The 25,362-nt window shown below is 35.9% G+C and overlaps 1 protein-coding gene and 1 non-coding gene across 3 annotated transcripts in view; one reads left to right on the forward strand and one right to left on the reverse strand.

Annotated features, from left to right (window-relative positions):
* Positions 1-25,362, forward strand: part of bma (SCY1-like protein bma) — a 150,479-nt gene that overhangs the window by 48,487 nt on the left and 76,630 nt on the right. For both annotated transcript variants that reach the window (XM_089838711.1, XM_089838706.1), the window contains exon 2: positions 65-206. The gene's annotated coding sequence lies outside the window, so the exon portion shown is untranslated. The remainder of the gene's footprint in view (positions 1-64; positions 207-25,362) is intronic.
* Positions 1,943-2,015, reverse strand: TRNAV-UAC (transfer RNA valine (anticodon UAC)). Its single transcript has one exon. It is a non-coding gene; the product is annotated as a tRNA-Val (tRNA).

Raw genomic sequence — 25,362 nt, forward strand, 5'->3', positions numbered from 1 at the left:
TGAAATTTTTTATCTAAAAAAATCAAGTGATAAAGTTCATTTTTTTATTTAAATTTTTTTTTAGGTACTGTACATCCATTTGAAGTGAAATTTTTCTCGGGTCGGTTCGTATCAGGAATCAGTCTGATATTCTATAATAATAATTGGTCAGTCTACACTATTGCAAGTTCTACATCTCGGATTTAAGTGGTCAACACAACCAAAAGGTAGAAATCTTTTTAAAATTTTAAATTTTATTTAAATTCAACTCGACAATTGTTGCAACATAAAAAAGAAACCCACGTTGTTTCCATACATTTCTCAGTCGAAAAATTACATTTAGGCTTAGCGTAAATTACCCCGCCATTAGTAGTTAAGCCTAACGCGAATTATATAAAAACGTCTTGGTTTGGACCAAGGCCGAAAAAACAAACGATATGTGTGAGGTTTTTTCAATTGACTGAAGTTTCAGATATTGAAATTTTTTCTAGTTATTTTTATACACTCAATCCTTAATCAATATTTAATTCAATCAACTGATTTTACTGTTAATCGACCTAGTCCCTCTAAATTAATTGAAAAAATTACATATCTACGCTTTTTCAAGAACAATTACATTTTCCGAAAACATTCTATCGTGAAATTAATTTATCATGTTGAGGATACAGTATTGAATATTTGAAATGTTCTACTGGATGTCTAAAACAAGCAAGCGAACTTTGGCATAACTCGAATGGAAAATGTAAATATTTGATCGTGGATGCGAAACAAGGGTGTTGCGCGAATTTATACATTTAATTTCGTATATCGAAATGCTACATTTCTATTGTCGCCTCTTTGATGGTAAAGTTGCACTGGAACTTCCTTTTCCGTACTTAAGCATTTCTTGGTCATAACTCAGTCTATGGTAATATTGGCTGAGTGTGTTGCGACGGCTCAGATGACCCATACACTGAAACCACTGGTGATTATAAAATGCCATATATTGGGAAAATAGAGGAAGGGAGGGGGTGTCGGAGTTAAATGTGACCTTCTTGGCATAACTAGTAATGAATGATTTGTTTAACCATATTATTTCCGCGGGAAATGAATATAACAAGTCTGAGAAGTATTTCTGTTTATGTGATCTTTACCCTTTACCACACAGGATAAACTTTGTTGCTTTGTCTTAAGTAGACGACATTCACTCTAAACGACAGTCTTATCAACAACTTAAAACAGATTTAAACTTCTTTTGGTGCAAACTTGAAAATTTGTCAAGCCAGCAACAATTAAAACTATGTCGGTCAAGATGCTCACAAGTTAGTGAGTATCGACACGAAATCCCTTCAAAATAATTAATTTCATGATAAAATGTTTTCGGAAAATGTAATTGTTCTTGAAAAAGCGTAGATATGTAATTTTTTCAATTAATTTAGAGGGACTAGGTCGATTAACAGTAAAATCAGTTGATTGAATTAAATATTGATTAAGGATTGAGTGTATAAAAATAACTAGAAAAAATTTCAATATCTGAAACTTCAGTCAATTGAAAAAACCTCACACATATCGTTTGTTTTTTCGGCCTTGGTCCAAACCAAGACGTTTTTATATAATATCTGTCGCTTCAGTCTTAATGTAATTAAATTTTGAGTAATTATGTTTTCTTTACCGCTTATTATTATGTCCAATTACGATGGTCAAAACATGTATCTAGCAGGGCCCAAACGTTGCACCTTCCGCGTGTTAGGCGGACGAGATAACCACTACACTACACATACCTGGTAATACTGAGATTCCTAAGAGATCTAGCTTATTATTATGTCCAATCACGATGGTCAAAACATGTATCTACCAGGGCTCGAACCCGGGACCTTCCGCGTGTAAAGCGAACGTTATAACCACTACACAATGAATACTTGGTTATTCTGAGTTTTCGAAGAGATCTAGCTTATTATTGTGTCCAATAACGATAGTCAAGTCATGTATCTACCAGGGCTCGAACCTGGGACCTTCCGAGTGTAAAGCGGACGTGATAACCACTACACCATAGATACTTAGTTATTTTGAGTTTTCGAAGAGCTCTAGCATTATTATTATGTCCAATCACGATGGTCGAAACAAGTACTTCTGTAATTAACTAAAATTAACATACTTAGACTTAATTGTTTCTGATTAGACTAGCCGATCGCACACCCTGAATACTTAATTGTTAAATTAAGAGTATTCCGAAAAGTAACTTCGCTCTAGTTTTTCAGTTAGAGGTGGTTAAATATCACGAAAAACCCCATGTTAATCTCCATAGGAAAATTGGTAAAAGCATGTGAATTTTGATTTAACGTTACAAAAGAGTATCAAGTCATATCTACAAGGGCCTACCGGCCCTGTAGAATATTACACAATGAGAGAAAGTATTTCATGTCACGCTATAAGAAATAATGGTTGGTAGAATGTGCAATTGAATTGATTTCTGGCCGCCTGCTAGTCCACCTGTGGACAAATAAGGTCGGACAAAGTCGTTGTGTTATAGGACAAGTTCGGACACTGATGGTGCCGTAACAGATGTAAGCTAGCTTACTGGGGGGCATAAAAGAAAATTGAAGAAACGAAACGACATAAAGAGTTGGGGCTAGTAAAGTACGAAGCCCTTTAACGACCAATGGGAGCGTGTCAGAAATGTAACAATTTTCTTTCCTTCATGGATTTCCTATTCTTTAAATCACGCAAGTGACGCCATAAGTTTATAAGGCATGTTCCATAAGTATGACACTAGCTTTACTTCGTAATCCTTGAGACTTACAGCTCGAGCTAGTTAGAGCTGAACGACATGCGAGAATTGCAGACTACACTCGGTTAATTTTGCAGGACTTAATTCCATCTTCCTATTTAGTATTAAGCCTTTGACAGAGCCTCACCAGGCATCGCTTTACCTCGAATCTACGATCTACCTCACTCTAGTTTGTAACCAGTGACAAACTTATGCAACATATCTTATGAACCTAGGGTGACGCGACTGGCTCTGTGTTTGCTCATTTTTTCCCTCTGTTTTTTTTTTCTTTTTTTCATTTTTCAATTTGGGTCTCGTGTTAAGCCTTGAACTCACTTTCCTCTTAGTTTCTATTCCATTATTTGATATCGATTAGGCTTAGTTACAAATTGAGGAGTTCATATGCTAGTTTCATTTTTGAGGCAATGTTGCCAACACGCAGATTTTTTTTAAACCATAGTCCAATGTAAACTATAGCTGAGTTATACCTGATTTTATCTGGTAATTTTAATTACCTGGAAATCGGGGAGAGTTACCTGTCTTTGTAGATACTAAACAGTTAATAGTCTTTGAATTAAACCGTATAAAAGGTGCCGGACAATATCTTTCTTTCGATAACACTATGTTTAATTGGGGGCTATTCATAAAGATAAAATGTTACGGATCTAAAATGGGACGTCTATTATGACTAGGGGTTCATCTCCGTCCCAACCTTAAGAAGAATTCAGCCAAATCACTCCTAATGAATTTTCCCCTAATGTTACTGTTATCAACTATGCAATTTGGAAATTAACGAATTTTAACTGTGCATAAGGGAAAAACATCCAAATATACCAACGACTTTCTGAAATATATTATTATAAGCATCGGAAGTTATCATTTAAAAAGTAAAATCAAGCACTTTATTGGCAGTAGAGAGTGAGCAAAGGGCTGAAAATCTCCCCTACTTAGCGTCAGACCCTCACTTAGCCAATCAGGAGCCTCCCCACCTAGCCCTTCACTCTGTGAAGTTTGCCGCCATTTTGGTGGAAAGCCACACCTCTCTGGCAGCTCCCTATACGCTTCCGGTAGCAGACGATTTTAATCAATCTCGTTCTAGGCCTTTAACAAAAATAAGAAACAAACTTTTTGATCGTATTCAGTGTTATACAATAAATATTAGTATTCCAACAACCCACGCTATTCTAGAAAAAAACATAAAACAACTTTTAAAACGAGCAATTCCCTTTAGAGGAAAAACAACCAATATGTTTTTATTGCCCAAAGGCGATTTATATTGTAGTATAAGCCTTGGCAAGCTTTTCTTTTGATTATTGACTAAAATGAATGAACCTAAAACCCTTTTTAGCCGCCGGTAAAACCAGGCTGATTACGTGATCTAGATTTTAAATTCCTCGACAGATGGCATATTTATGAGCTAAAGGCTTTTGTTAATTTTTATAAAGCCCACTAGAGCCCTTAACGTAATCAGCTTTTAAATTAACATCCCCAGGAAGCCAAGGCTTAGTGGATAACGTGTTAGATTTATGTAGTACTTACTTCTTGGTAAAGTATCGAGCTAGGTTTGGTCAAAATTTTCATCGCTAAGCCTAACCGATGTCGTAAATCAAAATTGAAGCTAGAGGTACGTTGCTATAGTCAATAATTTCGCTCCATTTATTTCCGGCCTTTGGTTGGTGGTGCTGGTGTACGAAATCGCGTAAATAATGTCCTGTAACGCGTTCCTAAAGCCCTTTTTTAAAGAAGAATATCACCTAGCTCGCAACGAACGTCCAAGTTTATTGGAGTTTATTTTGTGGTCCCCATCGTTTTGCAATGTCCGAATGTCCATCAATAATAAACTTTCATATTCTCGCGCTTCATGAGTATCTATATGGGCTGTTTGAATTTTTAGTTCAATATAAGGAAAGTGTAATTTGAAGTGGAAGGCAGAACCAGATATATGAAGGAGTAAATAATGTTCTATGTCGTGGGACGGAATGGGAGGAGCTAAATGATTGCGAATGACGTATCTAGTATAGTTTTGTCACTCGATTTGTTTTGGGTTAGCTGTATACTAGTTTTATAATTATTTAAAGTTATAGTTTTATCAAAAAGATGATGAAAATGGGGCTAGAACACGCCCCTTTTATCCATACACATGGGACTCTCCGGTCCGTACTATATTTTAGGTTATAAGATCTGGAAGGGTTCGAAGACAGTGAGGTCAAGAAGTGATATCTATTTTATTAGGGAGAAGATATAAGATGCCTAAGTATTCGCGCGCCATAGTCCCAGTCCCCCTTTCAAAATACAAGGGGGGACGTAAAAGGAGGCCCCGGGATATTGCGCCTCTCCTCAGTCGGAAAATACGTAATTTTCGTCATTCGCGTCGCGCTGACGTGAGTTTTCAAGAACCAATGAGATGCTGGTTGTAATTTAGAGGCGGGGATTAACTCCGGACCTACGTTTCGACTGGAGATAATGCTGAAAATGTGGCGAATTTATACCTTCTCCCTAATAAACTATATATCACTTCTTGATGAGGCTATAGTATCACGATATTTGGTGGCCAGCTTTTTGGCCTAGTTGGGAGTCCGTAATAATTTAGTATTTAAACATATCCTTTCTAGAAAGTACCGTATCCATACATTCAGAGCAGAAATAGAAAAAAAAATTCAGTACAACCCTAATCACATCATACCCAACTTGTTTTTAAGTTCGTGTTCAATTCTAGTCAAATCCAAAAATATCGGATTTCAATTTTATTTTTCTTGGTACAATTTTTTTTTCATCCCATCTATAAAAGCAGAGCAAATAAATTGGATGTTTTTCCAAGTCGTTTATACTTATGTAGTCGCAGTTTATTTTGAGCCTTTTCTATAAATTTCTCCAATGGCAATGTGCACGGCCCTCCACCTAAATATGATTCTTTATTACTTTTCGTTATGTGGGGGTCCATACCCCAGGCTGTAGGATAACTTATAACCTATGCGTCATTGGCCAGGCACAAATTTTAACACCTTAAGAATTTTGATGTAGAGAGAGAATAAATGAAAAAAAAAAAGAAAGCTGATATACATGAACGTTTTGCCCCCTATTTTGGTATAAAATGGATGATTTTCATGTAAGACTTGTGGCTGATTGGTCCGAGTCTTTTGTTTAACATTACGGAAGGTAGGAACAAGCTAGCACTGGGGATTTATCGAAATAGTCCCTTGAGGGTTTGGGTACGTGTTTTCTTTTACGTTCCAGCCGATTTAGTTTTCTGTATAACGGCTTTTGCCAAAGAGGTTGTTAAGCTTTTAGCTTTGACCCCCATTTACCCTTTTTTAACGCCATTTATAGCAACAAATTGCTTCAAAGGGTTAAGGGTATTCTCAGTTTTCTTTTTTTTGTGTATATACTTGTAATTTTGAAAGATTGGAATCTTCAATGCTAAGCCTAACTTAGCCAAGGCTTACTGTATATGGTTGAATAACATTTTATCTGATTTTATGTAAAATATATTCAAACAGGGTATATATCTAAGATCGTTATACCAAGTTATTGGGAAAGAATTCTATAAAAGTTTAACCCTTGGCTTTTAAATTGGGTATATTGGATATTTTAGGCTACGAAATTGGATGGTATAGAGGTTATCTAGTTTCTAAAGGAATGGTGAATACCCCCTTAAAAATAGGCACTAAATTAACCAAGGCTTATTGATTTATACTTAGCAACTACGTGTTGTGAAGGTAAATCGATAGCTCTTGAAAAATAGGCCTAAATTAACCGAGGTTTATGTGTATTTGATTTAGTGTGAGCAACTACATTACTGTATAGTAAATACTTTTGACAAATAAGCCAAAATTAATAGAGTTTTAAGTCTATTTGATTTAGGCTTAGCAACTGCGTTACTGTGTAGTAAATACTTTTGAAAAATAGGCCTAAATTAACCGAGGCTTAAGTGTATTTGATTTAGACTACGTTACTGTATAGTAAATACTTTTGAGAAATAAGCCTAAATTAACAGAGTTTTAATTCTATTTGATTTACTGCGTTACTGTATAGTAAATAATTTTGAAAAATAGGCCTAAATTAACCGAGGCTTAAGTTTATTTGATTTAGACAATGATACTGTATAGTAAATACTTTTGAAATTCGGCCTAAATTGACAAGGATTAATTGTATTTGATTTAGGTTACGTAACTTCTTATTATTGAAGGTGAATACCCTTGAAAAATAGGTCTAAATTAACCAAGGCTTAAGTGTATTTGATTTAGGTTACTCAACTACGCAGTACGTATTATTTAAGGTGAATACCCCTGAAAAACAGGATTAAATTAAGCAAGTATATTCGATTTAGGCTTAGCAACTCCGTATTAGTGAAAGCTTTCTTGGAAAGAGTAAATAACTTGAATATCCTAGTAAGGTTTCAGAAATAAACTTTTAAAGTGTTTTTTTTATCCCCCAGTAAAAGCTAAATAAAGTCAAGGCGGATTAACACTAGTATTTATGAAAGTAGTATTTCCAAACCTTTAATTCCCATCCTCGTTATAACCTCGTTCTTTATTTAAGTTACTGATGGAAGCAAATAATTTCTTAGCCAAGTATTAATGAAGCTGGAAAATTTTAGATCTCTCAAATTTTTTTCTTTTTGGAATTATGTTGATGAGAATTCTAGATGAGGATAAAAATTCGTCAGAACTATTTAGTTAGGGAAATAAATCTTTGATCAAAGAAGGAAGCAATTCCAATTTCTTTAATGCAGCCGCGTCTTCTTGCAGTTATTGGCAAATTAGAAAAAGAGGTTCGAGGTGGAATAATTTATCAGGTTTTAAACTTTTTTTTGTTCGTTCAGGCAGTATTTATCTATGAATTCATTTTATAAGTAATTTTTAATGCTTAAGTATCCTTACGTACGCTGTTGGTAAAGTAAACCTAATTAAAAGTGCCTATTCTACATAATTAGTATTACACTTCTGTTAGATAAGGTTCAATAACGTTCTTAGTTTGAAGGCAGCTATTGAAATTGTCTAATACTTCTAAATAAGATGGGCTGGCTGATATATTTACTCTACATGTATGACCAATTCCTTGTTTTATAATTAGTCACTCAACTAATTGCCTTAGACCTCATGTTCCCTAAGAACACACCTTTTAATTTATAGAAGACTTATCAGAAACACGCTGTATAACTCCACTTGTAAACCTACTTAAATTCCGTATGAATGACCGCTTAAATTTAATTTATAAATGAAGGATAATTTGTGGTCGTGTCTAAAAAAAGTAATCTTTAAAATATCATACCACTTTTTTGCATTGAACTGAAAGCAAACTTTGTTGAAGAAAATCGTTTGAACTTATTTTTTTCTTTTTTCTCTCCTATCTTTTATGTAACCTCTTACCCAGTAACTCTTTTCCTCGACAGTACTCCAACCTTTGAAGGATTTGCAACCTCCTTTTTTTACCTTCTCTAGATCAACTGCAACTTTTAACGCTTTTTACCAGCCCTTTATCCAAAAGCGGCTATTGCATCTCTCCTTCCACTATCCAGCCGCCTGCTCTTGAGCTTCTTTTTTCTCTTCCTCTTCCTTCTCCTTCTCCTCCATCCTCTTCCAATCCTCCTTCCTTCTTTTCAGTCTTCTTATTACCAAGGTTTCTTGTCCCTAAGAAGAAAATCTTTCCTTTCAAATACCCCCTTTATGCTTCACTGTCAAGTAACCTACGCGGTCTCGAGGTTTTCCTTTGATCGATAAGGGTATTGACAAGATGCGCGTGGAAGAGAGGTTTGGGTGGGATTCGCTAGGAAATTTGTAATATGGATTAAAGGCGGGGATATTGTTAGTTTTACTTAAGGAAAGTAGGCGTCTTAGGCTTGCGTTTCATTCATTGATCTATGGCGAATTTATTCAGTGTAACGTTGTAGTGTGTAAGTACGCTGATTTTAAGCAAAAATGAATGGGGGCAGAAGTGGGTACGCTGTAACCTTACGGTTTGGTGTAAATTTACCTTGAAAAGACTTTACCTTAGATGAAAAGAACCCGTGAATTTGTGTATGGGAGAGAAGAAAACCTTAGAAACGCGCTGGCCAGGTATATGCGGCGGCACTTTTTTTCCTACCCCATGCAATACAGGGTGTTTCTGATAAGTCTGCCATATATTAAAGAGTGTGTATTTTGTGTCAAACTGAGTGGAAACTGCAGTCAAAAAACATGCGGTCACTAACATTTAGTTATGGAAATAAGGGCCTCCAAACATTGATTGGAGGCTTAAAAACAAGCTCAAGGAAATAGTCACACATGTGGAGTTATTACTTCACCAGCGTTTCACACTTGTACCAATTTAATTGTACCAGACTTCAGCTCGACAAAGCTTCAATAACATTCTTAGATTGAAGACAATTGAATTCAGATATGCCTTACCCCTCATGCGTGTCTATTTCCTTAGTTTTAGGGGCCAATCAATGTTTAGTAGCCCATATCACCCTAACTTAATGGACCATTTCGATGTAATTAGAAGGGAAAGACACTTTCCAACTTGCTTATTGGCGCCTGCGCTGTAGTCTCTTTGTATCATGAGACTGCGCAGAGACGGCAATGTATCCATCCCCTTGTACGTTCCTAATTCTTCTGAGGGTTGCCTACGTCGGAAAGGTCTATGTTGTAGAGCCCCTCATGTTCTTTGATGACACTATCCACTCAGTTTGACCCAAAATAAAAATCTTTTAATCTATGGCACACTTATTAGAAACACCCTGTATTGGTTAAGCCCTAGAACCTTCAAACGTTGATGCTGTTAATGTATAAGGCAAAAACGTGATGCCCTTCCCACACAATATAACGCTAAACGATTACGTATATACGGTTTTTACGCATTTTCTCCAGCCTTAGCTATTTTGGATGTGCGAGTTTGTTGTAGTACTTTTAGGTGGTGCTCAGGGTATTTATGTAAATGAAGAAGGAGCAGCCTGATTTTGACGGCGATTTGAATAGTATAATTTTTTGACGTTGTTTCCATACGCGGCGTCTTCAGACCAACGTTTGCCAGATGTTCATTTTTAGAAAAAAAAAAAAGAAAATAAATTCGGATTAGGGACGTAGCGGTTAAATCTTGCTTTTTATGCATTTTCTTTCTTTGCGATATAAATAATGCGATGCAGACAATACTATAACGAAAAAATTACTTCCACCTTGTTACTTGGGATCTCCTAATTTTTCAGTCTTTTTACTTACGAAATTTCCATTGGAAATTATTAGTTTTAACAGAAATACATAGATTCTACTTGGACTCTTTAACAGCCTGCCATTTTCTGGGTGCCTTTCTGCTTGAATTAAAGGGGAAGAGGTGTAGAAAACGTCACCCCTGAGGCTGACGTCATAAATTTGAACTTGGAATCTATAACAACCTGCCCTTTTGCTTGAATTAAAGGGGAGGAGGTGTAGAAACCGTCACCCCTGACGTCATAAATTTGAACTTGAAATCTATAACAACCTGCCCTTTTGCTTGAATTAAAGGGGAGGAGGTGTAGAAACCGTCACCCCTGACGTCATAAATTTGAACTTGAAATCTATAACAACCTGCCCTTTTGCTTGAATTAAAGGGGAGGGGGTGTAGAAACCGTCACCCCTGACGTCATAAATTTGAACTTGGAATCTATAACAACCTGCCCTTTTGCTTGAATTAAAGGGGAGGGGGTGTAGAAACCGTCACCCCTGACGTCATAAATTTGAACTTGGAATCTATAACAACCTGCCCTTTTGCTTGAATTAAAGGGGAGGGGGTGTAGAAACCGTCACCCCTGACGTCATAAATTTGAACTTGGAATCTATAACAACCTGCCCTTTTGCTTGAATTAAAGGGGAGGGGGTGTAAAAACCATCACCCCTGACGTCATAAATTTGAACTTGAAATCTATAACAACCTGCCCTTTTGCTTGAATTAAAGGGGAGGGGGTGTAGAAACCGTCACCCCTGACGTCATAAATTTGAACTTGGAATCTATAACAACCAGCCCTTTTGCTTGAATTAAAGGGGACATGTGTAGAAACCTTCACCCCTGACGTCATAAATTTGAACTTGGAATCTTCAACGGTCCATTTTCTGGCTCTTTTGCTTGAATTAAAGGGGAGGAGGTGTAGAAACCGTCACCTCTGACGTCATGCATAATGTATTTTAACTTTGAAATCCACGTGATATTGACGTAGCCGAGACCTATCGTCGAACCCAATTATAAACAAGTTCTCTTGTTGCGTCGGGTTGATGGTTGTCCTCTAACCAATGAAATGCGAGGATGGAGGAGGGGGATGTTTAACCTAGTTTTAAGCCCTTCCCCTTACCTCTAATCAGATATTAGTATTGCGTCTAAGGCCTCTTAAAGACTCCAAGTAGAAGAAATCTATGCATTCCTTTCTTTTATAGAAATACTGTTGATTATTATAGTTAAGTTTAGATCGGAATTTCATAAAAGCTTCTTTATTTATCGATATTTCTATGATGCAAAGACCAGTATGAATTATATGTATATATTTTTCTAAGGCTTAATTCTTTTAGAAGTATGTGGGTTGACGAAATATCAAAGGTTGCGATAGAGTAGATAGGTCTAGACTATTCTTAGAATTTAATTTAAAGTGGATTTGTTTTTGCTTTTATAATTTAAATTCTTTGATGTAAAATATTTTTTTTTTGGCTTTATGCTCTTTTTAACGTAGTTTATAGAAGTTAAGCAAATGTTGAACCTTCTACAATGATCCCATTTACTCTGAAGTTAGTTAATGAATTATAAAGGACAAAAATGTTACTTACAACAAAAGGGGATAATCATAGAAGGATGACACTCTGTATTCTCTTAATACTTTAGTAATGTAAAATGATTCTTCCCAGGCTCACCCCTTTTTGTTGGCTCTCCTGTATGTTCATCAAACTTCAGATGGGCATCGCAGCGTGGGGTGAATTCTATAACTGTTTGGTACTAAATCACCACAAACCTTGATTGTCTTGACGTGGGACCAAAATCCGCATGGGCATGCGCCTTGGCCAATAGTTAAGAGCCAATAGAGTAATGATAGGGGGAACTGTATCGCGTATGTGATTAGGTTTAGTAACCTTGTTCCAAATGAAAAATCATGTTGGAAAGAATCATGTTACAATTACCAGGCCTATTTATGGTACACTTCTATTATATACTTCTGCTTATAATTGAAGAATCTAATTTAATTTAATAGTTTTAAAAGCTAATTTCTACGCAAGATAAAACAAAACCCTAAAAGGCCAAAACGAATTAAATTTCAACTAGCCTTTGCTTTGTTTTTCGCTCTGTCGCTTTTTAAGACAGTTTTCAATATAAAAAGCTTAAACCTTTTCTCCCCAAAAAAGAAAAATAAGTAAAGAACCATGATTTGAAATTCTTCAAATTCTACCACGGTGGTATTTTTTGCTGCTAGACAATCCTTATTGTCACTAGGGAGACTCTAAAGGCGAGTATTGGTGAGACGCAAATGTGTACTGTAGCTTACCATGATTATCGCTACCCCCTCGTGGAAGACTGTACCTTTTCGCGCATCCTACTGCGCATCAGAGAGTGTTTCAGTACCTTCGGGACTGTCGCCATTATAGTTAACTCTTTTGGTCGCTGGAACAGAAATGAATTATGTGCAGAGTTTGTTGCATAAGTAATTGTAATCTCGTGTTTCTATACATGATGAGATTAAATGCCTTGCGTTAATACGAGTCACCCCTATTGCCTCCATGCTCTAAAATCCAGTCCATCTTTTTCCATTGCCATTGAAACCCAGTGGAAGGTGACTCGAAACTTAACTGGAATTAGTTCAAAAGCATTATAATATAGACCATTTCGATGTATAACTAAGAGGGAAAGAGACGGTGGTAAAACTCTGCCTTCCATCTCGCTTTTTGGCGCCTGCGCTGTAGCACTCGTTTTGTATCATGAGAGTGCGCAATGAAGACAAAGGATCAACCCCCTTGTATGTACCGATACTGATGGTTGCCTATACCCCCTTTTTTACGTCGAAAACGTTTATTGACTATGAAATAATTCGATAATTAAAGTATGTTTAGCTTTTTACTTCTGGTTCTTTTCGAGTTTCTCGTGTGGGTATATTGGTCCACGCTAATTTGCCTAATCCCTACGAATGCAATGCATCTAATCCCTAGCTTAAATCTAGTTTTCTAGCAGCCCTTACGAATTTCGACGAATTCAAATAAAAAAGATGGAGAAATACACAGTTCGTTTTTCCCCATCCCGGGTTTGTACAGGGTCTCTTTTTTTTCTGTTAGAAAATAATCTTGTTATGTCTTGAATAATAATAGAATTATTTCTTTTACTGAACAGCAAAACGTATAAAGTTAGGATTAATTTCATTTCGTAATAAAACTTATCACCGTAAAGAAACGTGCGAAAAATTCCCAAAAACTGTATAGTATGTAGTGTTTTTCCCAATTTTTCTTTTGCTCATGTTTTATGGGCGAGAATTTTTGTAACCAAGCGCTGTTGCACAAAATCGGAAGTTCAAAGTGTTTAGAGACCTTTCTCTTTTGCTTCCTCGTATTTATCATAAAATAAATTCTAGCTTAACTCTATACCGAGAAGTGATATCTAGTTTATTAGGGAGAAGGTAAAAATTCGCCACATTTCTAGCTTTATCTCCAGTTCAAACGTAGGTCCGGAGTTAATCCCCGCCTCTAAATTACAACCAGCATCTCACTGGTTCTTGAGTTTTCCGACTGAGGAGAAGCGAAATAGCCCGACTTGTATTTTACGTCCCCCTTGTATTTTGAAAGGGGGACTGGGAGTTTGGCGCGCGAGTACTTAGGCATCTTATACCTTCTCCCTAGTAAACTAGATATCACTACTTGCTATAACTCTATACTCAACTCCTCGTTACTCCTAAGGATGAAATTACGCAATTGGGATCAAACAAACACTTAATCATGAGAAAATGTTCAATTTCGAATTGCTTAGGGTATTAGGTTTGCTGCGGTGGTTTATGTGGCCATTTACCACACAGTTGTGATGGTTTAATGCAAAAATTTCAAGCTAGAATTTTAAAGTTTTTTTATTCAGAACATACTGAAAAAACCTGAATTTTCTATTTGTTGAACTCTGTCCCAAATCATTCCAAAAGCAATTTAGGCGCCTTTTCTTGACTCTTAAACCCAGCGGCATTAAGTTGAATCAACTATACGTATACCAACCGGAAAAGCATTAAATCTATACAGGGTGTTCCAAAACGGTGTCCTTTAAGGCATAATGTCATAGAAGTTAAATTTTCGACTCATAATCGCACTAAGAACCCACTGTACTTTAGTTGAACAACCCTTTATGAACACCCTGTATAGCTCATATGCTTTTGTTTTCAAGTTATGATTGGAGTATTTAACGGATGACCCCTTAAATTTGATGTAAGAAACTGAAATAGAAGGGGGCATCCATAAATTACTTCAAAACATTACTTGAAAACGTTAGCCCTTAGTCCAAAATTTCATTTCGACTTAAAATCGACCCAATGTACTTCGGTCAAACAACCCTTTATGCAACACCCTGTATACAGCTCATCTGCTTTTGTTTGAAAATTCCCCTAGAAAATTTTCTAGCCTAGTTTGATTTACGTAGATTGAACTCAGGGAGTCAAAAACCAAGGGTTAACTGAATGGGCAACACCGCATCATGAGTATTTTCTTTTATTACACATTGACTTTCTTGATCCCTCCCTTGCTAGAACTGAGCTGCTTCCTGCATGGGATTGTTCCTTCTATTGAAAATGTGCATTTAGATGGCGAAATTACTCGGTCCTGAGCTCCCTAGGTCCTTAGGGGCGTAAAAGTTTTTAAAACCCTGGCATTTTTATCCGGACGAAAGGAAAACACCCCAGCAACGTTCCAAGATAAAGTCTTGAGAATGGAAATTTTACGCTAAATTTAGTTTTCCCAAGATTGATGTTTTTTTTTCTGGTTCCATAGCTTTTTCTTTAGTCTTATAGTTTTTTTAATATTGGGCAATGCTGTCTGCATTAAAAAATGCCTATTTATATTGTGTTCCTTGTTTTAAGTCCTCGTAACATTGAGATTATATTTAAAACCAGATTAGGCTTCGCATAATTAATCAAAATCAATTGATAACTGTATATGGAATTGAAGTCGAGGTGAGAAATGGGTTAAGAACACGTATGAAAGTTCAAAGATCTACATAATGTTCCATAAATGGTGCTATATGAACAAAGTCAAAAATATAACTGCTGTGACATTTTGATTAGGCTTAGTATAATTTAACAAAATTAATTGGTAACTGTATATGGAATTGATGTCGAGGTGAGAAGCGAGTTAAGAACACGTATGAACGTCCGAAGATCTACATAGTGTTCCATAAATGGTGGTATAGGGCCGAAGTCGAAAATGTAACTTCTATGATATTTTGACCTTAGGAATACCCAAAACAAATTATGTATATTGGAGTGTTTTACGGAAGACCCTTTAAATTTAAGTACGAAGCTGAAAACATTGATAATTGTATTATGGGGTCATTTGTAAAACACTCCAAACTTAAGTTCATAACTTATTTAGAGTGTCCCTTTAGGTAAAGGTGTCGTAAAAGTTGCATTTTCTAGTCAAAATAGCCTTCACTCATAGAAGCCATTGTACTTCGCCCCTACCGCACCGTTTTTGGAACACCCTTGGCTGTAGTGCTGTGGAGAGCACGACAACTGTGTGAAAGACATTTGGGTGACGACGACTGGGTGTTCAACAAATGGGAGCGTGCCCATCTGGAGGTCTGAAAATTGTGTGAACGATTATCTCACATCAAACGTGAAATTAGTATAAGTAAATGGCACGAAGGAGAAACCTAAAATGGCTTTTCTTTTGTTCTCAGTTCGTGTATGGGTTCCTGTAGGTACTTAGCTCAAATCAATGCTTCTTAGAAACAATCGTGTCACTCTTCTATATATATTTTAAGACAGTAAGTCAGTTTGCAACTTCTTTACGTCCTCCTGTAAATCCCTAGTTTTCAACACTATACAGTTTTTTCCGGGCCATTTTCCTATAATCCTGGATTTTCCTCCCACCAACGTTATTTTCATTGAATGATTTCATCTTCACCGAACAGAAAAAAAATATAGTCTCTTGCTTTTCCATTTCCAAGATTTTTTTTCTCCTTTGTATTTACCAGCTATATGGTTTTCTTCTTTTTGTTGGTAATTGTTTTTCTCGCCACTCTGTTCACAAACCAATGGGAAAAACGTCCAAGAGTATATAAAACCGAAGTTTCCTAACCTTCTTCACAAATTTAAAGGGGCTACTAAGAAGGCAGCGGCGGGTCACAGATACCATGTGTACGTAAAGATGCAAAGGTACCGTACAAAGTGGGATCGGACACCTATAGTAATTGTTTCCGCGAAAATGCAGGCTCTCCATTTCAATTAAATGGTATAATTTTTTTAAATAATGGAAATCACGTGACTCTGACGTATTTAAAATATTGTTAACCACCCGCCGTTGCCTTCTTAGGACTCCCTTTAAGTCTACTATATAGGAAATTCAGGTGTTAACCTTAAAGAGATATTTCATTTCAACTTCCGTATGCAATGAAGGTTTTGTTTGGGTTAAATTTAATAAATGTGAACTTTAAGTTACGATTTGTTTATTGAAAATTCAAAGTATTTCCTGCCATATGGTGTCACATACTGATCAATTCTTCTTGACTGGTGCCTGCTTCAATGAGCGTACCGCTTATGACGCGACGTGGTGTGTCCAATTCTTCAAGATGTAGCAAAAGATAACTTAAACCGTAGTAGATGTTTCTCAAAACATTGGGTTATCTTCTTGAATATTCTATTTGAAAAAATATTGTCTCGATCCAAATGTTAACGGCATACTATCCCTTTAATTGTATGACCTTGCGAAAGTTGTAAGCCATGGTCATTTAAAACTTCTTGTTAATTAACTTCTGAAGAGAGACCAAGAAATAGGTTTTTCCTTTTTGTCCTACCTACACCTTTTTGGAAATATTGGCCCATACCTTCTTTCGCTAACAAGAAAAAGGTCTAACCATAAATCTATTCGCAAAATTAGAAGCAATAGTGGTTGAAGGCGGGCTGAACGTATACTTATTAAGAGTTCAAACACATGTCACGAGTACCAATGGGTAGCATTGTCTTTATTGGCTCAGTCTTAGACCAGGATGAGATCTCTTGGAAAAAAATGCATGGACAGCTGTCCAGATGTCGGATAAGATGTTTTTTTAAGAGGGGGTGGAAAACATTTTCGCGTTTGTAGATTTTCTTTTCTCCTTCTTCTTTGAGCTTTGGGTGATAGAAAAAAGTTACCGGGCTTCTCTATATACCTTTTTACCTGTACCATAGGTAGTTTAATACCACTCGGAGCTTGCAATACGTCCTAACAGAAGTATATAATACTTCTCTTAGAGAGAAGTGTATAACACAAAGCTGGGTAATCATAAGATGATTCTTCCCAACATTTGGAGTAAGGTTACTAAACCGAATCACATACGTGATAAATAGTTCCCTCATCATTACTCTATTAGCGATTAACTATTTGCGAAGACGCGTGCGCTTGTGGATTGTTGTCCCACGTCAAGACAATCAAGGTTTGTGGGTTGATTGCTGAGGATTTAAGCCGCGTTTACACGAGACACTTTAAAACTGTTTTCAACCATTTTAGAAAGTTCGAAAAGGAATATCATGCTGTTAAAAGCAGAGATCTTTCACGAGAAAATGCAATTATTATTTTTCAAAAGGGATTAAGCCTTTTCAGAACGGTTGAAAACCGTTTCAAAGTGTTTCGTGTAAACGCGGCTTTAGTATAGCAAACAGTTATAGAATTCTCCCTAGCAGGGTGTGATGCCCATCTGAAGTTTGATGAGCATTCAGGAGAGCAGGCTAAAAGGTGCATGCATGAGCCTGGGAAGAATCATGTTACATAACTAAAGTATTAAGAGGATACAGTGTGTCATCCTTCTTCTATTATCCCCTTCTGGTCTTAAGTTCTGTCGTAGGTAACAGACATTTTTTGAGGCTGCATTCTCTGTCTGGAAGTGTGGAATACGCGGGAATGGTTGGTTTCTGTACGTCAGGTACTCGCGATTCTTTGGTGGAAATCTTTTTGGTTCAGGTCCTCTTCTCAGGAAAAGCAACACATTCCCTGGCGAAGGAAGGAAAGGAAAGGATGCTGGATGATCGATTCATTCGTTCATTGCTGATCTATCTCTCAGTGGCGACGAGAGCCATATATATCGCATTTTCGACTCGAATCGCGTTGGAGAAAAAAAAGTTTCCTAAATCCCTATATATCTCTATACCTTCTCGATCCCGAGAATCCAAGAAAAACACGCTATGGCAGCTGCCGTGGGATAACCTGTGAAGATGGAGGTCTATATCGACCGAATTTGGCGGGAAAGAATCAAAAACTTTGGGATTGGAAACTTAGTTCGAGTGTATATATATCACTCAAGGATTGACGTTTGAAACTATAGGCCTAATTTCGATTAGGCTTAGAGAGAGATATTTGTCATTGGGTTTTTAGCTGCTGTCAGAGTTTTTGTGTGGATTATACAGGTGTTAGGCTTAACGTAATGAACTAGGAAAGGTCACAAAGGATTGTGTACTTCTCCGCACTAATTGAACCAACGGTTACCCCGGGCCCTGACTTGTTCCAAAAGATAGTATTAGGCTTAGCATCCGCACTAATTGAAGCAACATCTAATCCTAACTTGTTCCAAAAGATAGTATTAGGCTTAGCATCCGCACTAATTGAAGCAACATCTAACCCTAACTTGTTCCAAAAGGTAGTATTAGGCTTAGCATCCGCACTAATTGAAGCAACATCTAACCCTAACCTGTTTCAAAAGATAGTATTAGGCTTAGCATTGGCACTAATTGAAACAATAGCTACCCCTAACCTGTTTCAAAAGATAGTATTAGGCATAGCATTGACACTAATTGAAACCATAGCTACCCCTAACCTGTTCAAAAGATAGTATTAGGCTTAGCATTGACACTAATTGAAACAATAGCTAACCCTAACTTGCTCCAAAAAATATAAGTCTTAGCAACCGCACTAATTGAAGCAACAGCTGGTAACCCCAACTCTTTAGAGCTTAGGTACAAAAGATTCTATATGGCCTTAGCATGAAATAATTTTAATCTACAAGTTACGCGGATCAATACTGTGATTTATGTTCAGCACTGGCCCCTCCTACCTCTCTATTATGAAACGCATTAATGACTTAATTTAATGGAGTGCTATCACTTTTCACGTATGCGTTTTTAAATCGATCGCCTAACCTTAACTTCGGTTAAAAAAAATTGAAGAAAAAATATCCACCTTTATCTTATCATATAATAAATCGCTATCACACTGCAGTAACAATGGCTCATTTCCCGTCAAGGGAATATCAGAGCTGGACAAAAGAAATGCCTCACCAGAGAACGATTTACAATTGGAATATTCCGTACAGTAAAACCTGAAATAACATTAAAATACGCAATTTATTACGGCAAATTCCGGGTGAAATGAAGAGAACGCATCACGAGCTTCCTCGTGCAGTCTCCCATCCGATGATTTAATAGCTTTATAATGCTTTACTGGGAACATAATGAAACTGATTACTCTGCTATGCTGCTGCACTTTTTTCGCGCCTTTTTTTTCCCGCGCGAATTCCCCTCTCTCACTTTTCTTTATTTTTATGAGCCATTACCGTACCAATTTATCGATTTTTTCGATACTCAAAGCTATTCAAGGACCAAATTCTTTTTTTTTAATATGATTTTTCTTTTTGTTTCACATTCAATCTTCATCACACCACCAAAGGTGAATCGTTTTCCATTTCCAGTCTTTGGTTAGGTGAAATTTAGTTTTTTTGTTTGAATACCAGACTAATGTTCGTGACTTTTAGTCTGGAGTTCAAATTTAGACTAATTACGTAAAGGTTTGGGCACGCTAGATCAGACCTGTTGGTGACCTCAGTTTAATGTAGGTAATTTAACGAATTTGTGTGGAAGCACGAAGCATTTTAATTTTTGTTAAGCCTAATTTGAAAAACGTTCAATTTAGGCTTAGGAAATATTTTATCACTCATGGAACCTTTACTTTCATATGGGGGCCTATTTTGTTGTTGGTAAAAATATAGGAAATTCATTTTACTCGCGCGACCTTTTGACGAAACCATGGGTTAAAGAAAATGTTTACTATTTGAGACAGTGAGTTTCTACGCGTCTTTAGTTTCTAACATGGGAAATTTCTTGAACCTCAAATATAGCTGAAGTAGCTAGTAAATTTTGGAAAGTTGGAAAATTTTCCAATGCCAATTTTTTTCTTTTGCGTTAGAAAAAAATTCTAAGGCGTAAAACAATTGTTTGAAACGTTTTTCCGACTTATCAAATGTGATGATCTCAGAAAAGTTGGTACAGAAAGAAACAGAAAGTGGAGAGAGAGAGAGAGAGAAAGAAAGAAAGAGAGCAAGAGAGAAAGAGAAAGAGAGAGGGGAAGGGCTTCAAACTCTTAAGTCTTCGCGTCCGAGAAAGAAAAAATTTGAAAAAATATATTCGTATGGAAAAAAATATTTAAAGAAAATCTTTGACGCTTTCTCGAGTCTTGACACGCCGATTTTTAGGAACTGAAAGATAAAATATATGAAAAATTTACCCATTTCCTTTGAAAGTATAGCTTGCCCGGCTACGTCATCTACTCGAGAGGAATTTTTGCCTTTATATGCCTCGTGTATTTCACGCTAAGAATTTTCAAAATTCATCCAGTGTTATTTTAAAGACTACTAAGAAAAACCCCGATCAAGGTGGGTTCTAGTCTAGACGAAAGGCAATGCCTAGGCAAACTGAATATCAAAAAATATATTTATAGAATGCTCTTGTTAATCTTCAGTGTGCCTAGAACCGATTTGCGCATGGACTTTCAGACAGTTAGGGTTAGCCCAATCAATGACATCTCAAATTTTTACCAGAGCCAAAACTCTGACAACGGCCCAATAGCGGACGTCGGAATTATGAGGTGTAACTAATAGAACTCAAATCCGTTCCACAAAACCCCCATAGAAATTAACATTGGATGTATGGCGGCACAATTATTCCTGGTAGTTGTATGTATTCCTTGAACAACACCCCCATTTCCCCTTTGTTCAACCATACGTCACCAGATAAATCTAACCACAAATACCTGATGAAAATACGCTGCAAATCAGATAATCATAACCTCCACTTTTAACTGCGCTGTTGATGCTCAATAGGAACTGCCCTTAAAACCATTTACTAATCGAAACAGAGATAAAACCTGATATGACCTCCTGATAATATCTAAACTGCACTCGCAACCTGTTGACTTAGAAAAAACGGTGGAATTTTCTCTAATAATGTAATACCTTTACTGAAAACTATTCAATATTAATCCCATAAATATTCAAGGAGAAATGACATAACGTTTAGTGTTATATCGATTTTTTTGGGCCAAATCCAGCACTGAGGTATATTTTAAAAATTATATAATTTTTTTTTACCTTTTCCATTTCAAATTTTACTCGCTTCCTTGCTTGCCCGAGGGCTTTGGAGTGGAAAAAATCTTCTTTTTCGTCTCTTTAACTTTACTCTCCCCCCCAATTTTTTCACTTATTTTTTTTAATCACTACTTTTTAAGACTGGTTACTATAGAGACAGACGACGAGAAACCGTATTGGTATTAAGATCATGTATGTTAGGGCTAATGTATTTATTTGTAGAGGTATGTATCTAAACAAAGCCTTGTTATTGATCTAAAACGTTTCTTTGTAGATCTTCGTTTGATGACAATCTTTGAAATAAATTATGATTTGGAATAGATATTCATTCTATCATAAGTTCATAAGATATGTTCCTCCATAAGTTTGTCACTGCTTAATGAGAGCTTGTCCTGAAGTGAGTGAGGTAGGTCATAGAGGTGAGGTGCGGTCAAAGGCTTAGCACTGACAAATGGGAAGATAGACTGCCAAACCGAGTGTAGTCAATTCTCGCTTGTCGTTCTCGAACTAACTCTCACTAAGTCTCTAGCATTACGAAGTATAGGTAGTGACATACTTATGGAACATATCTTACAAACTTATGATTCTATTAAGAATGAAAGTAGGCTTAATAGAGTAGTAAAATTATTGACCTAAAAAGACCTCAAGTGGCTTAGATTTACGAAGTTAAACTAGGCTTAACGATTTTAAGGTTGAATTAAAGTATTGAAATTTGGCTTAATATAGTAGGTCTAAAAACTAAAGTGCTCTTTAAAGTTTTAGATTTTCAATTAGGATTAGTGAAAAGTATAGCTGAGCATAGGTATTTAAGCCTTGGAAACCGTTTTATATAACTGCATGAAACGGCAACCATTGTTATAGGCTTAGTGAAACTGCAGGCTTGAAAAGATAGATAGGCGTAAAGTATTCTTGGGTTTACTATCTTAAATTAGGCTTAGCTGAAGGTAAGATTTTAATCCTTGGAATCAGAAACTTTATAACTTAATGTCAACCATAATTATTCTCAGGTAAATGAGGCTTAATTAGGTGCATTAGGCTTAAATGACAGCATATAAACTTTCATCTCTCCTTCGAGACCAATTCGTTATAACTTGTTAATCTTTGAAAGCAATGTACCTGTTGATTACAGCCGTTATAAAGCGTTTTCCAGCTAGGTATATGCATATGACTTTAGGCCTTGGTAGTTTCTGTGTAGTGCACGACCGAGTTCGGTCGGTACTTGTGATGTTAATTCGCGGGGAAATGTTCCGCAATTACTTTTGCAAGGAACTGATGATTGTACGGTACATGTCAAGAGGAAAAGGGAATGTTTTGGGGCGATTACACGTTAGGAATTCCCGCCTTATTTATTCTATTAATGGTGTTTCTCGTATAGTCATGCTTCACCTTAATTAACTCGAGTTCAATTTGTTAAATGTCCGTGCTTTCCTTATGTCCACCCTTAGTTGGTGGACACGATCTATTTGATTTATTGCTACAGTATTTTTATAAATAGGCCCAGCTAAATTGTTTACAAGCCACGAATTTATTTATTTATTTATTCAAAAGAAATTGGAATGAATAACTGTTTATATTTTAGAACTTCGTCCCTCAACGCGTAATTAAAATTTTAAATGGCTCCTGAATCTCTACTTTTAAATGACGTTGCTAAAAGTATCCTTATTTAAATCAATAATTGCTGTAGGATGAAACTACCCAATGTATTTCCAATAGGCGCCTGTAAAATTATTTGTCTGCAATACTTTGGTGTATTTGTTATTTTTTATATCGTATACTTTAAAATCCCTTTAATTAAGAGATATTTATTAGGCCAATTATTCTTTTAATTAATTTCTATTTGTTTTTAATAAATAATTTGATTTAACCACATTAATATTTGATTAGTGGAAGCTACCTTGTAGGATGAAACTACCTAATGTATTTCCTATGGGCGCCTGTAAAATGTTTACCCGCAATACTTTGATGTATTTGTTTTTCTCTGAAATCGAATAATATAAAATCCCTTTAATTAATAATTATTGATGCTATTTTAATAATTTATAGAATATAGCATTTTTTATATACAGGCTGGAAATCTTGACCTCAATTGACCAGTTTAGGCTAATTTGTACACGTTTTGCAAGCGCTAGTATAGAGAAATTAATTGAGTGGTCAGTTGAAGAAACCAAATAAATTAAAGCCATTGGTAACAGCTGTCGGCAATGTATCAATATAGACGGACGGTATTTCGATCATTTAAGCTAGAAGTCCATTTAAAGTAATCGGTTACGAAGTCCGATGACCAATGTAATGTTTTAGGAACTTATGCTTTGTAGGTATCTGATGACGTTGCTACCAGTTCATTTGGTTTCTGCAATTAGAAGCATAATTTGCAACTACTAATTAAGTTTCTCTATAGCATAACACCAAGGCTTTAGGAATAATATCAGGAATGCATACAAGTACTAGGAATTATTGTTTCTCCATATTTAACATGCTAATATCTATGCGGGTTTTGTGGGCGGGGCTTGAGTACTTTCAGTTACGCTTCATAATTCTGACGTCCTTCTGTGATTTCATTGGTTAGTAACAAGGTTCAACGCACAGTGTGAGAGAGATTATTTGCTATGTAAAATTCGTCATGCATAATGATTAGTATATCTCCTCCCACAACCGCCTAGAAAAGTTGAGAAAGTGGTTACACAATGATTCCAATTACCTGTATGCATTCCCTATAATTTTTCCAACCTCAATTTACATATTCACACATTCTAAGCCTTGGTTCATGAATATATAGATAAATTAAGTAATATATTTAATAATTAAATTTTTCTTCGTTGAGAACGAACTGTCCTAATTAAGCTTTCTAGACTTTTACACATTATAACGAGATAGAAAAGTAGCTAAGTATGGCTTTATAACGAAATTAATTTTAACGAAAGTTTCTCCCCGTTCCAATTAATTAGTAATTTAGCTCTATGTATATTTTAGCGCCCCAAAATCTTTCAACGAGTGTATGGTTTGTTTAAACATCCTGCCTTCTTAAAACTGTTCCGTCAATATTCTGAATAATTTAAATTGAAAATTCGTGGAATATTTAAATGGAAAAGGATTTTAGAAATCCGAATTAGAAAGTTTCCCGGAATGAAAAATTCCAAGTATATATATAGAGAGGCAATCCATTAATTGAAATTATATATCTTATTTTGCCAGATATTTTCAATAACAACAGAATAAATTAAAGGGTGAACGAAATGGACTGATATAAAATTTTAATCAATTTTGGAACATCAAAATATTAGTGAAATCAGTAGAAGCGGGAAATCTACTTTATTCCATAAAAATGGTTTTTTACATTTCTGGCCACCATTTTTCAAAATGGCGGTGGATTGTATAACTCTTTCGTGCCTAGTACCTACTACTAAGAGTAACGTCTCTGCTAAATTCAAGCCTTCTGGGTAAAGCAGTTTGGACTTGGGTGTTGATTATCAGTCAGGAATTTTACTTATATCATAAGTTTATAAGATACGTTCCATAAGTTTGTCACTGGTTACCAAGAGCTTGTTTTGAAGTGTTGTAGGTGAAACTTCATAGATTCTCGTAAAGCACCGCCTGGTGAGGGACTGTCAAAGGCTTAGTACGGACTAATTAAGAAAATGTACTGCAAAATTAACCGAGTGTAGTCAATTCTCGCTTGGCGTTCTTGCACTAGCTCGAGCTGTAAGTCTCCAGCATTACGAAGTATAGGTAGTGTCGTACTTTATTATGGAACATATCTTATAAACTTATGCTTATTTGGAAATAGATTTTAGAGATAGTCAAATAATTCCAAATTGAATAAAAATATTTGAATTCAATCCTATTAATATTATTGTAATACCAAATCAATATCTAACAAAACTATACTTCATAACTATACGAACATAATGTTAGGGATCGATGGAAATCATCTGGAGTGATTTTTTTTTTTTTTTTTTTAATATTAAATCGAATGTATTTCCCCACCACGATTAACTTTAATTAGCTGATCCACTTCGTTCAACCTTTCCCGAACCATTAACGCTCCAATAAGTCATCAAAATGGTCAGAATATATTCATTTCCATCATGAATAAACAACAAACAAACTTAAAACTATTGAATTTAAACCAAATTTCTTCATAC

This window comes from Phalangium opilio, unplaced genomic scaffold, assembly GCF_054372755.1.
Source record: "Phalangium opilio isolate 3A_F unplaced genomic scaffold, DU_Popi_V2 ptg000003l_1, whole genome shotgun sequence".
Taxonomy (NCBI): Eukaryota; Metazoa; Arthropoda; class Arachnida; order Opiliones; family Phalangiidae; genus Phalangium; species Phalangium opilio.